The 6,885-nt window shown below is 31.8% G+C and overlaps 1 pseudogene; it reads right to left on the reverse strand.

The window, feature by feature from the left end:
• Window positions 1–335: 335 nt before the first annotated feature.
• LOC107948133 (lipid droplet-associated hydrolase-like) lies at window positions 336–6,290 on the reverse strand (annotated as a pseudogene).
• Between the last annotated feature and the right edge of the window lie 595 nt (window positions 6,291–6,885).

The raw sequence follows: 6,885 nt of genomic DNA on the forward strand, positions 1-6,885 counted from the left end.
TATTTTTTTAATATTATATATTATATATTTTTTATTAATTTATATTTAAATAATAATTCTATTAAGAATATTATTAAATTATATATTTTTATTTTTATTAAATTTTATTTTATAATAATTATATTAAAATATGATTAAATTATTTATTTTTTATTAAATTATATATTTAATAATAATCCTATTAAAATTTATTAACAATAATAATAATTATTTACTTAAAAAAATTCTGCTAAAGCTATTTTGGTCATTTTAGCTTTTTCCTTATGCTATTACAATATCTATTCCATTCAACCAAACACAATAATAGTATTACAGTTCTATTCTATTCTATTTAATTAAACAATTGAATTACTTATTACAGCTTTATTCCATTATAATTTTATTCTATTACATCTCTATTCCATTAGAGTGAACCAAAGTACTCTAATAGTGATATCTAGCTTATTTCAGATGTCACTGCAGTTGATTTGATACTCAAACCAAACTGCATTGCAATCAAAATAATGCAATAATTATAAGACTGATCTTACCGGCATCATCTTGCTAATTTGTTCTTTATCAGGCTAGCAACATGGCGAGCAACCCATATGGAGCCAGCCTCCGTACAACAAAAACCGTGAGTGTGGCCCTCCCTTTCTATTGATAGAGCAATTCCTGAGGCCTGCCTAGAGACCTAAGAGGGAAACAAATAAAATTAAACCAAATTAAACAGGTTTCTCGGCAACAAAGGGTAAATGATGGCAAGTAAAGATGGAACAACTGCTAAGTGGAAAGCCAGAAAAGCACAGTATCAAAAGTTACACCATGTTCTTGATGGTTACTGTAATAATCACCTTCCCCTTTTATCAGATGCACCATCTCTACATCAGTATAGCTGCAAGATTTCTAAGTAACACCATTTGTTTTTTGCATTCTGTCGTATCAGGACTTTTACTGCAAGGGACATCTAGTTTGATAAGGAATTTCGATTCAATAGCAGGCTGCCTTAGGTTTATCTTTCTCTTTATCTTTTTTATTAATCTAGCAACCTTGTTGATGGCCTTTTACGGTTCTCTAGCAATAGGGGGTTTTGATGGTCCGAACCTGAAATACAAGACTTGAAAAAGAGAGTTGGATTCTACCTCTTCGAACATTTGTAATGGACCCCAGTGATCATCAATGCCATACAAGAATGAAATTTTCTCCTGGTTTTCTCTCATAAATTCCCAATCTGGTGTTTCTGAAAGCTAACAGACAAGGATTAAAGTAAGTAAATGGCCACAAGATTGTTGATGTAAGTTTATAGTCCTATCTCAGTAAATCAGCCCTATATTTTTCAATCTGCAGTGGTGCACTTGAACCAAAAACAAAAGACAACATAATGCCACAAAAGGAAGCAGGAAACCACGAAAGATGCAATCCTTGTTTTGGAACTAAATATTCATTAACACAATGATATGAACAGTCCAAGCAAAAAGCACCAGGTTTTATAATCCGAAACTTCTTCAAACGGCAGACTAATATCATCAACCAGTCGAGCTTAGTATCGATCGAGCTATTATTAGTGTATAGAAGTGCAGTGATCTAAACAAAAGAAACATATATGGACCCGCGTTGGCACACTTCATAAAAGACTATATTGGGGTTTTTTGAGGCAACAAGACAACCAGATATCTGAATGGGGGTACTTTTATGTATTTGTGAATCAGAGGTTTTTTTTTTAGGGATCTACAAGAAAAGCAAGAAAAATCAGTGAGAGTATTCCCAAGCAGAAAGGTTGCACAAATACAATAACAACAAAAGCACATGATCAAGAACATTATGAATTCGATGTGGCATCAAGAAATGTTCTTAGACAAGATACTTGTGTTGTTCTAAATTATGACCAATTTTTATAAAATTTTAGGGTGTGCTTAATTGGATGGAAAAGTGGAGAGATGGGAGGAGGGAATGGAAAAGTAGAGAGAAAATAAATTTGGACTGTGCTTGGTTGGGAAGGAGAGTGAGAGGAAAGAGAATAGGAGTGATCATTTTTTATCCTAATACATAAAAACTAATCCTTCCAAATTGGAATGATGAGAGGAGAAAATCGGAGAGAAGTGTATGTTAGTTCAAATTATACATTTTTCAATTGTTGCATTTTCTTTCTATTTTTCCATCTTTCCTACCAAAGACACCTATGGAAAGAAAATATATTTTCCATCCCTCTAGTTTTTCACCCTTTCAATTTTCCATCTCTCCAATTTTCTTTCCTTCGTACTATGCGAAGCCTTAGTCTCTTACAGCACCAATTTCCTGTTGTCAGCATGAGCATACCTTTATGAACTCCGTCCTGGCCATATATAGCACATTGCGTATGGTATGATACTGCAAATGAAAAATATGTAAAACAAAAATTAAAGCCTTCAATATTAAACAAGCACTTGATTTTAATATACACATATATACACGCAAGAATACAATTAAATAGTCCCCTAGGGCAATCTGTACTGAGGGTCCGAATAGACCCAGAAAAGAAAGAAATACTGCTTATAATCAGAAAGAACTGCACTTTAACAGGACTTGACCTGTGGTAAGTGAGAGCAACAAGCTTAGTGGGCAGTATTAGACCATGAATTCCCATTCGAAAGTTCAGAAATTAGCCTCAAAACCCGTCTTGGTAACAAGCTCAACGGTGCTACAAAGAGTGTAACCATAATGGACAGTACTCTGGACCTGAAACCCATGTATTGATTCTATTCACTCTCCAATCCGTATCCATGAACGATAGAATGTTAAAATTTTGAACAAATATTCAAAACTAGCATAGCAGATAAGGTTTTCTTTTATTTTAGTTATAAAAGATGAGTGAATAAATGATATATGAGATTATGATTCTGAACAAACTTTACAAGTATTGTTCAGTTAAGGAATCATAAGGTATAGTGGGAAAGGAAATTTAAACATGCCATACAATACTGCAGTGTGAGCAAGAGCGACAAACAGAAGAAGAGTGAGGGCAGAATACTGGAAATTAGTATTCATCATAATAGAGATCTGAAATGTTTTCCACACAAACCATGCATAGTGGGAAGCAATGATAAAGAAAGAGTCTTACATAATAACCTTCACGATGACAGCCTGTTTCTTTGATTGCAGATTTAAGGCTAAAAACGGGTAGAGTCCAATGCAATAATTACCTAAAACACCAGATGAGGAATTTTATGAAACAATATTTTTCGTTTCACAAACTTGAACGGTAAAAATTATGTCGAATAAATTAGTTGAAAATGGTCATTCCACCTTCTCTGGCAGCCTCCTTAGCATTTCTAGTGCTATATATGAACCAATAGAGTGCCCTACCTTCATGGAAAATTAAACATCTACAATGAGTTTAATCTTAGAAATCAGAATCAACTGCAAGAATTTTGGAATATATCACTTTATGAAATTTTAGTGTTTCTTTCCAAGCCAAAATATTGTTCACTAGTAGGAATGAAAATCAAACGTCTGTCCTTAAACAGAAAAACAAATAAAAAGGCACTTATTGAAAAAGATGTTGCACATTATCAAATGTTAGATCGAAAACTATATGCCAAGAATGAAAAAGACATTTCTCCTTATATCGGGGGAAAAGAAAAACATTTCAAGAGGTTATATTCTTGGAAGAAGAAACTGTTTCTACGACTAGCGGGAATATGAAACAACAGAAAGAAATTAGTCTTACAACAACTAAAGGGGCTTCAATATTTTGCACTTTGATGAACTCAATCTGCAAAAGTAAAAATTAAAGCAAAGTTATAATCCTTTATGATGAATTGGTAAGATAAACATGGTTTTCATCGTGATTCTAAGCTAAAGATCTTCATCTAGAAAGATAGGCTAGGCAAAAATAGGCTAGGCAAAAAGGATAACCAATAATCCAATTCAACAAGAAAAAGAAGCTTGGTCAATTGTGGAGAATAGTTAATTTGATTTTCAAGCGACTAACACATAAAACTTTAGTTCTCAAGTTTATCCTAACTAAATTCAGTCTTCCAACCATAGTGCCGTACCAATACTGGCCAGTAAGTACCGTTCCAGTCCTAAACCGGTATCAAGTAGTCTATGTTCTGTTTCAGTCAAAGTTTTGGTGCATTTTGGATATTTCGGTGTGTTTCAACCTGTACCGGTCAATTTCAGCCCATACCGATTGGTACAAAATTTTGATATTTTAAACCAATCTTTTTAAATGTTCCTTTTTTTTATTTTTCTATAATTACATTTAAAATTAAAATATAGTTATTGAACCTAATTAATAATTTTAAAACTTATATTTACATATAAATATATTTATATGGATGTAATTGAGATATATTATGTATATATAACATATATGGATGTAATTGAGATAAATCATGTATTATAACATTTAAGTTATTAAGAAACTAAAAATCAGAATAAAGATATATATGTGAAAAATATTTAAAAATACTAATACACTGAAACATGTCGGTACTGGTACGAACTAGTATCAAGGCAAAAACGGTACGCCCACCAGTATGGTACTGACTAACTGGCTTCCAACTCAGAGCATATTAGTTAAGAATTTTTAAACAGCTCAACAGACAAGGTAAATCAAAATGTATCATATTCATGGACAATTCAGGAAATTAAAATTAATAATAGAGAATATTGGCAATTCTGGAAGAGACTCGCTGAAATTCTTCTTATTTATCAATATGCTAAAAGCCAAATAAATAAATAGAAGGTCACCTTGTGATCAATTTGTTCTTGCAAGGAATACAACTTTCCGTGTTCCCAATTCTTCAACGGAGGTTAAAGAAGAAGGAAATAATTAGAAAAATCAAAGATGCACATAGATTACAAAATAAAATAAAAAAAAACCATTGTTGGTACCTTTTCTGTATGACCTGAAGCGCCAACAGCTGCTTGGAACCGTAGGAAAGCAAGTAACTATTAAATACAATAATAGGGCTAATAATAATAATAATAATAAAGAGAATATCTTTCATTAAAAGAGAAACTTCTCAATCTGTTACCTGATACAGATGCCGTTCCGCCCAGGGACTTGAACAATGATTCCACAAAGTCCTTGTAAAAGGTAATAACACCTGAGATCATCAGATGCAATTGAGATCTAATTCTAACAATTCAACTAGGGTTAATATACAATATGGTACCTGAATTTGGCTTCAACATTTAATTCGGCACCTAAGTTTCCATTCGTCCTAATTTGCTACCTGAGTTTGGCTTCAATGTTGACATTGGTACCTAAACCAAATGGCATCATGTAGTCCAACGAGTATTTGATGTATAATCTAGTAAAAAGAATATAGATACTTAATTGGGACCAAAACATTCTCGGATACTAAATAGAACATTGAAGTCAAACTTGGGTACTTGGGAAAAATATTCATTCATCCTAATTTGCTACCTGAGTTTGATTTCAATGTTCAATTTGGTACCTAAACCAAATGGCATCATGTGGTCCAACGAGTCTTTGATGTCTAATCTAGTAAAAAAATTATAGATGCTTACTTGGGACCATAACTTTCCCGGATTCTAAATAGAACATTGAAGTCAAACTTGGGTGCTTGAGAAAAATATTAGTATCAAATTGAACCTTAAAGCCAAAATCAGGTGCAAAATAGTATATAAACCCATTCAACTAATACTAAAATAGTACATCAAAGACATTAAAACATACCAGGATTTCCAGGAACAAACACAACATGAAAAGAGGGACGATCAGCACGAATTTCAAGTATCTCAGTCATGCAACTGCATAGCAAAGATGTCCAAAAAGATCAATAAAACAAGCATCGATATGAAACCTCTTTAAAAACTAAAGAAAATAAAATAGAATCTTTATAGACATAACATACCCGGAGACACTGCACAACCTAAGATTTACACATTTCGTAGCATTTGAATCCAAATCCGTAAAATCCATTTCTCCACGGCTGGAATTTGGTATGCTATCAGTTCTCCTGAAAATTGAAAAAAGTTTATCGGGTTGACTTAAAAATTCCTCATGCTGTCAACAAGTGGGCTGTACCCATATTTCATGACATTGTAAGTGCTTAAAAACTGAGAATAATGAAGCCTATTGTCACATGCATCAACAATCTTATAAAGCTAATGCATACAGAAGACAGTTGGGATAGTTTTTTGTTTCTTTTTATAAACCCAGAAATATAGTTGCATATTTTCATCAAATGAAGAATTGGAATATACCTGTACTTGAAGAAGCGAATAAAAGAAAGGGGTCTCTCTGTTAGAGCAGCAATACGAGCTAACATTTCTGATCTTTTTCACTTAAACCTTTTATAATTATAGATTTATTATGTTATTTTCAGTCAGTTCTTTTGTAAACCTGTAATAAAGGTTTCCTGTTTAAGCCTTAAGCGGATTGTTGTTGGGCTGAAAAAAAACTGATGGAGAGTGAGTTGACCCGGTTAGCTACCATACGAGTACCTAACAGGAAAATGGGCCAGGATGAGTACTTACCACTGAATCTCTGACCACTTACCGTTGAGCCCGAATCAGCTGATTTTATGTATTTAATATTTAATTTATTTTTTAAATATTATATTTTTAACATATTAATTAATATAAAATAATATTTTTATTTTAATTATAAAAATATATTAATTTATCAATTCAAATATTATAATATGAAATATCCAAATTATAATTAAAGCATTTCTAACATATTCAATGCAAAGTAAGATTATTAAAAATAATAACTAATTAGCATAATTAACTATTAATTAAGTTTAAAATGCATAAGATTATACTAAAATAATAAGTCCTTTTTTTTAAATAAAATTAGCACAAATTTTTTACATCAAAATTTTTAATTAATAACACCTTTCTTTTTCTTATATTTTATACTTCGAGTTCTAATTAAGTAATAATTCT

Source organism: Gossypium hirsutum, chromosome A04 (genome assembly GCF_007990345.1).
Source record: "Gossypium hirsutum isolate 1008001.06 chromosome A04, Gossypium_hirsutum_v2.1, whole genome shotgun sequence".
Taxonomy (NCBI): Eukaryota; Viridiplantae; Streptophyta; class Magnoliopsida; order Malvales; family Malvaceae; genus Gossypium; species Gossypium hirsutum.